This window comes from Arvicola amphibius, chromosome 5 (assembly GCF_903992535.2).
Source record: "Arvicola amphibius chromosome 5, mArvAmp1.2, whole genome shotgun sequence".
NCBI classification, from domain to species: domain Eukaryota; kingdom Metazoa; phylum Chordata; class Mammalia; order Rodentia; family Cricetidae; genus Arvicola; species Arvicola amphibius.
Window position 1 is genome coordinate 136,104,198 of NC_052051.1, and position 9,141 is coordinate 136,113,338.

Here is a 9,141-nt window from a genome sequence, read left to right on the forward strand (position 1 = left end):
CGGTGTTGGATCCCCTGGGACAGAATTTATGGACAGTGTGAGCCGCCATGTGGGTGCTGGGAATTGGATCTGGATCCCCTGTAAGAGCAGTCAGTGCTCTTAACCAGCAAGTCACCCCTCCAGTTCTGCTTTTGCTGCTCTTGCAGAGGATCTGAGTTCAGTTCCCAGCACCCTTCTGTGGCAGTTCACATCTGCCTGTTAACGCCAGTTCCAGGGGATCTGACACCTTCTTCTGGCCTCCGTGGTCACCTGCACATACATGGAATGTGCTCACACAGCCACATAAATAAAAATAAATCATTTTTACAAGTTATAAAAGCCCCTGCCTCAAACAGGGTAGCTTGGGTTGAAATGCTTATGTCTAACAACCTCAGAGGCCACAGTTGAAAACTGCGTGGCCAAGCGGTAATGTGCCCACCCAGGGTTCCGTGCCTCTCCAGCTCCTGGTAGCTTCTGACCTTCCTAGTGACAGCCTGCCACCAATCTGCCTCGGTCCTGAAGTTCTTTCTGTGCAAATCTAGGTTTTTGTCCCTGTCTCTGTGTTTTCCATCCCACCTTAATTTTGTAAGAAATCAGTTTAAACTGACTATATCTCTACTACCAGCACTCAAGAGGTGGAGGCAGGGGGATAAGAAGTTCTAGCATGTGGTTGGCTAAGGGCCCTTGCTGCTCTTGCAGAGGACCTGAGTTCAGTTTCCAGCATCCATGTCAGGTATCTCAAAAGCATCTGTAACTCCAGCTCCGGGGGATCTGATGCCTCTGGTCTCTGCCAGCATTCCTGAACATGTTCACACAGACACACAAACTACACATAATTGAATATAACAATAAAGGGCTGGGTATGGTGACACATGCCTTTGATCCCAGCACTTGAGGCAGAAGCAAGTTGATCTCTGAGTTTGAGGCCAGCTTGGTCTACATAGAGAGCTCCGGGACAGCTAGGACTACATAGGTAGACCCTGTTTCAAAAAAACAAAACAAACCTTAAATAATAAAAACAAAATCTCCCCCACCCCCCCGTCTCTCTCAAAGGAGGTTCTGGTTCACTCTCTAAGCTCCAAGCCAAAAAGGCCAGGTAGGCCAAAGACCCTAGAAATCAAAACAAACCTTCTACCCAAAGCACAAACTAATAACTAAATGTCTAATCTGTTGGGCAAAATGACGAATGCCTTTTAGCCCAGCATGAGGGAGACAGAGGCAGGAGATCTCTGAGTTTGAGGCCAGCCTGGTTTACATAGTGAGTTCTAGAACAGCCAGAGCCATACATATAACTGAGACCCTGTCTCAAGCCCCTCAAAAAACCTCCACCTAAATATTTAATTATATCTTTTGTCTAAATAAGGTCTTAGGAACTGAGGCTGTAACTCACTCAGATGCTAGAGTGCTTGCCTAGCACACAGGCATGCACAAAACGGCAGGTTCAGTCTCCACATTACAAACCAGGCCTGGTGGGACATGCTTGTAATCCCAGAACTCTGGAGGTGAATATAGGAGGCTCTGGGGTACATAGTGTTTGGTTTAATCCTAAGAAAGCCTTTCCACCTATGCAAATGAACTCCCAAACCAGATTAGACTGAATTAAAATGCCCATGTTTAATAAATATTGGTCGGGTTGGCCAAGACCATATGACGGGTAGAGGAGGCCACGCAAACCCAAAACCATGTTCCCCCCCCTCCCCTGTGTGAGCCTAAATAGCCTGTGTGAGTGGTCCTGACCCTCCCTGTGAATAGGGGTCAGCGCTTGGCAGGCTGGGACGTGGAGTCTGGATCAGGGCAACTCCCAGGCCAGGGGCTTTCAATCACCCAAGACTTCTTGGATAGAGGGGTGTTAGAGGGCTGGGGTGACACTCCCAACTTATTACACATAACAAATTCAAAGCCAGCCTAAGATATCACAAGACTGTGTCAAAACAGAGAGAGAGAGAGAGAGAGAGAGAGAGAGAGAGAGAGAGAGAGAGAGAGAGAGAGAGAAGAAAGGAGGAAAGAGAAAAAAAAGGAAAAAGAACACACACATCAGAGCTCAAGAAATGGCTCAGGGATTAAGAACACTTAGAGACGGCCTAAGTTTAGTTCCCAGCATCTATACTGGGTAGCTCCCAACCAACTATAATTTAGCTCCAGGGGATTGACACCCTCTTCTGATCTCTGCATACACGTAAATAAAAGCAAACCTTTTTTAAAAAATTAAATAAGTTTTTATTTACAGGTTCCAGTGAACAAGAATTGGTGTCTTTAACTTCTGCCTTTGGAAGGCAAGAAAACAGGCAAGGAAGGAGAGGCTCACAGTCACTCAGCAGACAGGGCTGCAGATCAGCTTTCTGACCTACAAAAAAGTTCAGTGTGCCAGACTACAGCCAGACACGGTGGCGCTCCCCCGGAAGGAGGAAGTCTCAACAGGAAATTCCTTGGGAGCAATGTCCTAGGCTGCTTATCAGCTCAGGGACTGGACTTCAGCCTCCCAAATTTTCCCTGTTTCTTCAGCCCTACCACCTCCTGCCCTCCTTAAAACAGACAGGAAAAGGCAAACTAGTAACTGCCCAAGCCTGTTCCAAGCCGGTCTGGCCAGGCTGAGCTGCTGGCAGCAGCAGCAACGGCGGTAGCAATTCCAGAGAACCAATGGCTGGACCAGCTGGCAAAAAAGATTCTCCAGGATCCCACAGAGAGAAGAGAGCTGGGCCTGCACAGCTAGGGGCCACTTGTCTGAAAAGGACATTTGTCTCCCCAGAGGCCATGTCTGTGTGTGTAGTTCAATAGGCTCCAAGGGGAAGGAGGGTTCAGGCCCAGCCAAGAGCTGTTGATTCTCATCACAGGAATAAATTCATTCTGGCAACCAGGCACCCAGGAACCATGATAGGGTGGACTATGAAACAATTGACCAGTCTGCTGTTGTCTCCTTCCTCCTCCCCAGCCCAGCTCTGCAATTAGCAACGTCAGTCAGTTGGAAAAGATCGCGGGTTAAAAGTCACTCTCAGGCAGGCTGTTAGAGGCCTGGAATCGGGAAGCAGAGGCGAGAGGACAATAGCTGGAGGCCATCTTGGGCGATACAAGACGCTGTCTCAAAAACCAACCAAACAACCAGCCACAGCAAACAAACGAAATTTACCCTTTGGTTGTAACCCCATCCCCAGAACCCTGGTGACATCTTTGGGCTTAGTGAAGCCAGAGGAGAGAGGCAGAGCAGGGCGGGGTCTCCGAGTCAAATCCCAGGCACTTTCTCCTGGTGCCAGCTGCATGGGCCACACCCAAACCTTCCTTTGGACACACCCCGTGACTCATCCCTGGCTGTCAGGCAGGTTTTGCCATGCTGCAGCTGGCACACGGGGACAGCAGCCCGCTCCAGCCCTGGCTCAGCAGCTCTGTGAGGGGAGAGTGTTCTAGCCAGGGCAATTGATCCCAAGACCTCTAGACTCACAGAACCCAAGATGATCAACTTGTCCGTCTTCTCCTTCTTCCTCTTTGTAGAAATCGTCTCGTGTAACCCAAAGGTGACTTTGAACGTTTGAATTTCTGATCCTCCTGCCTCTGGGAGGTTTTATAGGGAGGAGATGAGATTATAGGAATGAGCCACCAAGCCCAGTTTATGCAGGGATTGGGATCAGACCCAGGGCTTTGCCTACTAGGCGGGCACTCAACCAACTGAGGTATATCCCCAGTCCCTCAAGTTCCTTTATAAAACGATGGGGCATTTGTGTGTAACTTGTGTTGTGGGAGAATTGTTCCTACAGCCATTCCACCATGCCAGTAAAGTCGCCTTGAAACAAAGGACGAGTCAGCGATTAGCTGACTGGGGATTAGCCATAGAGTTCTTGGAGGACTGAGGAGGTTGCTAGAAGGACAGGAAGAAAGAAGAGAGGATTTTCAGGGTGTTTTCAGGACTGATGATTCAGGAAAAACATGGAGGGTCAGACAATTGACTCTGCTTTCCTTGGATTCATCAAGTCTTTATCTCAATTTCTGACTCCCGAGTTTTTACTATACTGGAACAGTTTAGGTATTTGTTACATACCTAAAAGCATCCAACACGTGGCATTATTAAACCATGCCAAGGCGGTGAACCCACCACACTACCGTCCCTTCCCATAGGCCCTCCCTGCCTGTTTTTCCACTGCCATCTTTCTGCTGGCCTTAAAAATGCTGCTGGGGTCATTGCCGTCCCTTCCCACCACTCGGGCCTCCCTCAGACCCCTTCCTTGGACGGCCAACCCAGACCAGCTCGACCGACCGCCTTGAGACCCGCTGGGGCTCTGGCTTTTACTGCTGCCACCACCAATGCAAGCTGCTGAGGGACCCAGCCATTCACTGCCAGCGTCCTCTAGCCAGTCCTGCTGAGAAGCGACAGCTAACCCCGCTGCTGCAAGAGTGGGTGTCTTCGGCCTTGCGGTGCAGCAATAATTCAGTACACTCCGGGTCAGCCACCCCACCGCCGCTTCTGGAAGGCACCTTGGTTTCCTCCCGCACTGTGTCCTGCCCTCCACAGTGGCAGGCGGGCCGTCCTATCCCACGCAGCATCCCAACCCCATGGATTTCACTTTCAGTTTGCTTATATTAGCTCTTCAGACAGCTCACCCCTCTCCTCAAAAGTCTTGTGAGCAGCCACAGTGGCCCCCGCTGCACCTGCCCTCCGAGCTAGCATAGTCAAACTTTATCACGGCAACTGATTACCCCCGCATCGCTGCCTATGTAGTTGGCATCATCAGATCTAGTAAGATACTCGGGAATTTTTAAATGGGGAATTAGAGGATTTTTTTTTTAGGGGGAGTTTTCCCATGTTAAGATTTGGAAAATATTACAACACAGGGAGTTAGGACCCTGTTTCGTGCTATTATGGATGGCTTGGAAATGGAAAAATAAATGAGGGGATAATCAACTTAGCTGGGATTGCCGTGTCAATCATAATCAGTTTGGGAATTCTTATTTTATCCTTTTAAGGGTGGTTTGATAACTGTGCAAAATATAATTTGACTGATAGATACAAGTCTTAGACTTACTAATGAAAGTCAGAAAAATACTCAGACACAAACAGTAAAATTTAGAGGAGTACCTACCTTATCATTGCAATATGAAACTGAAAAAGAGTGGCCCAGAGTTTTTAGACAACCAGCCTTCATCTATCCAGTTATCATACAAGAATGAGCACCAGATGATAGGTACCCCAAAGGCTATGCGGAAGTTACCTGGGATCCTGTAGAAATGTTAGAGTTGAAGAGATTTAAGGAAGCAGGTGTCTCATAGGGTAAGCAGCAGATGTTAAATTCACGGGCAGCTATGAATAAAATTATTTCACAAGACTGAAAAGCGTTAGCTGTGGCAAATATTGGGAGCTGGTCCTCAGTTGCAATGGAAAACAGGGTGGAGAGAGGAAGCTAAGGCCATAGAACAGCAAAATATGGCTAGAGGTATCGAAATCTCCCAAGATTAGCCCTCCTTGAGAACGAATATGCTGACTTGCAAAGACAGGTTAGATTTGGTGATCATACCTTGGTGCAATGTCGTATAGCCGCTTTGAATGCGTTGGACAGGGTTGGAGAATCAGGAAAGAAGACTGAGTCATTTACTAAAATTATACAAGCCCAAAAGAAACCTTTATTGATTTTTTTTAACAGAGATTGACTTCAGTTGTAAATAGAATGATTTCAGATCTAGAATTTAGACAAATATTAATGGAATCTTTGGCTTTTGAGAGTGCTAATTCAGATTTTAAAAGGGTTATTAGGCCTTTAAAGGCAAGATCAATACCCATAGATAAATGGATCCAAAATACAGCTGATATTGAATCTCATGCTTATGATGCTGCTTTGATAGAAGTAATTTCTAGAAATTAAAGAAAAATCAAAATATTAGATGTTTTAATTATGGTAAACAAGGTTATTTGAAAAGGATGTAGGCACTGGGTGATGGTGGCACATACCTTTAATTCCAGCATTTGGGAGGCAGAGGCAGGAGTCTCTGTGAGTTTGAATCATCCTGGTCTACAGAGTGAGACAGGCTCCAAAGCTACACAGAAAAACCCTGTCTTAAAAGAAATGCTTCTGAGAGAAACATTAAAATGTATTAGTAAAAATGGCCACAGACTGTTCAGGTTGTACATAGGCAGGACACAGCAGCTGCTGATCTTTCAAAGGTACCAAGAACCCTACCTTTAAAATGGTTAACTGATAAATCTTTCTGGGTGGAACAGTCACCTTTGACAACAGAAAAATCACAGGCATTAACACAGTTGCTAAATGATCAACATATTGATGAATTGACCAGTTCTTGTAATTCTCCTATTTGTCATTAAAAAGAAATCTGGAGCTGGGTGGTGGTGGCACGCCTTTAATCCCAGCACTCGGGAGGCAGATGCAGGCAGATCTCTGTGAGTTCGAGGCAAGCCTAGTCTACAAGAGCTAGTTCCAGGACAGGCTCCAAAGCAACACAGAGAAACCCTGTCTTGAAAAACAAAACAAAACAAAAAAAAAAAAAAAAAAAAAAAAAAAAAAAGAAAGAAAGAAAAAGAAAAAGAAAAGAAATCTGGAAAATGGAGAAGGTTAACAGATTTTAAAGTCATAAACAAGGTGATTCAGCCAGTGGGCTCTTTACAGCTTGGAATTCCCTTGCCTTCTCTATTACCCAATGGTCTATTATAGTGATTGATTTTAAAAACTGCTTTTTTTTTTTTTTTTTACTATACCTTTACATAGAGGAAAATTTGCTTTCACAGTGCTTACTTATAATAATTCACAGCCTGTTAAAAGATATCAGTGGGCCGGGCGGTGGTGGTGCACGCCTTTAATCCCAGCACTCGGGAGGCAGAGGCAGGCGGATCTCTGTGAGTTCGAGGCTAGCCTGGTCTACAAGAGCTAGCTCCAGGACAGGCTCTAAAGCTGCAGAGAAACCCTGTCTCAAAAAACAAAACAAAAAAAAAAAATATCAGTGGAAAATTCTTCCACAAGGGATGTTAAACAGCCCCACATTTTGTCAATATTTTGTTCAACAGCCCTTGTAAATAATTCATAGTTTTTTCAGTCTATAATTTAACCATAATATGGATGATATCTTACTAGCTGATTTAGATGCAGATACCTTAGAAAAATATATTTGAAGAAACAAAGAACATTTGCCTTGTTGGGGATTACAAATTGCTCCTTAAAATAGACAAAAAGGAGATTCTGTTAATTACCTAGGATATAAGATAGGTTTGCAAAAATAATTCAACCACAGAAAGCACAAATCAGGAGAGATCAATTACAAACTCTTAATGATTTTCAAAAATTGCTGAAAGATATTAACTGGCTATGGCCCACAATTGGATTAAAACTCAAGAGCTAAGTCATTGATTTCAAACCTTACATGGTGATAAAGACCTGAATCATCCAAGAGAATTATCAGCTGAGGCTGAGAGAGAATTGGCTTTGGCAGAAAAGAAACTACAGGATACACACATCAATCGCTTGGATCCACAGCTTGATTGTATTCTGGTCATACTACCTTCTACACATTCTCCTACAGGAATTCTTATGCAGAGAAAAGATCATATTTTAGAATGGATATTTTTTGCCACACAAGTAGAGTAAAAAATTAAACACTTATGTAGAAAAGGGTTCTGAATTGAGTCTAAAAGGAAAATTGAGACTTTGTTTTTTTTTTTTATATTATTTATTTATTATGTATACAATATTCTGTCTGTATGTTGGCAGGCCAGAAGAGGGCACCAGGACGTCATACAGATGGTGTGAGCCACCATGTGGTTTGCGGGAATTGAACTCAGGACCTCTGGAAGAGCAGGACAGTGCTCTTTAACCACTGAGCCATCTCTCCAGCCCAAGAGACTTTGTTTTTTTTAATAGGAATAGACCTGCCAGAAATTATACTATCTTTACCAGTGCCAAATTTCCTCATTGTAGGCAAAAAGTGAAGATTAGCAAAGAGCTTGCAGTAATTTTTTTCTGCAATAATTTCATGAGAGAGATTAACAACAAATATCTCAAAAGCAAGAGACCTTAGTTTATAAAAGAGCTAATTGGATTTTTTCCTCACATTGTGCAAGGAACACCAATTTTTGGAGCTCCTGCATTCTATTCTGATGCAAATAAATCAGAAAAGGCAGGTTATAATTCAGGAAATTTAAGAAAAATGTCTCGAAGTCCTTATGATTCTGTTCAAAAGTCAGAATTATATGCTATGCTCATGGTATTATTAGATTTTCCAGAACCTCTTAGCATAGTTATTGGCTCTCAATATGCAGAAGGAGTTGTTTTACATATTGAAACCACTGAACTTATTCCAGAATTAACTTTACTATCTATTACAATAAATAATCAGAAATAGAAATCATCCCTTATATATATAACACATACCAGATTCCATAGGGTCTATCAGGTCCTCAAGCACAAGTAATGATGAAATTGATCAGCTATTGGTAAAAAATGTGTTAGAAGCCTCAGAATTTCATACAAAATACCATGGTAATAGCAAGGGTGAAAAAAAAGATTTTTCTATGACTTAGCAACAAGTCAAGGAAATTATAAGGAAATAGCCTTTATATAATCAAACTATAAGAAAGTGATTATATAATATAATTATAAGGAAATGTTCTTTATATAACCAAACTTACTACCTGCAGGAAGTAATCCAAAGGGTACTCAAAGAAATGAAATTTTGACTGATAGATGTGTTTCATTTTGTGGCATTCAGAAAATTAAAATGTGTGTACCATAGATACATGTTTAGGATTTCTTTCTTTTCATTTTTTTCTTTCTTTCTTTTTTTTTTTTTTTTTTTTTTTGGTTTTTCGAGACAGGGTTTCTCTGTAGCTTTTGGAGCCATGTTCAGGATTTCAATGGGCAACTGCTTTGAATTCTAAAAAGGCTGATTCTGTAATCACACATTTGTTAGAAGTTATGGCCATTATGGGAATACCTGTATAAATTAAGACTGACAATGATCCAGCATATGTCTCTAGTAAAATGAAAGTTTTTTTGCATATTGCAACATAAAACATATTATAGGTATACCAGACAATTCTTCAAGACAACAGTTATAGAAAGATCTAACTGTAATTTAAAATATATGTTTAATAAACAGAAAGGTATAATAAAGTCCCCAGAGATAGATTATACTTTATTAACTTTAATTTTTGTAAACACTAATGAGAAAGTAAGA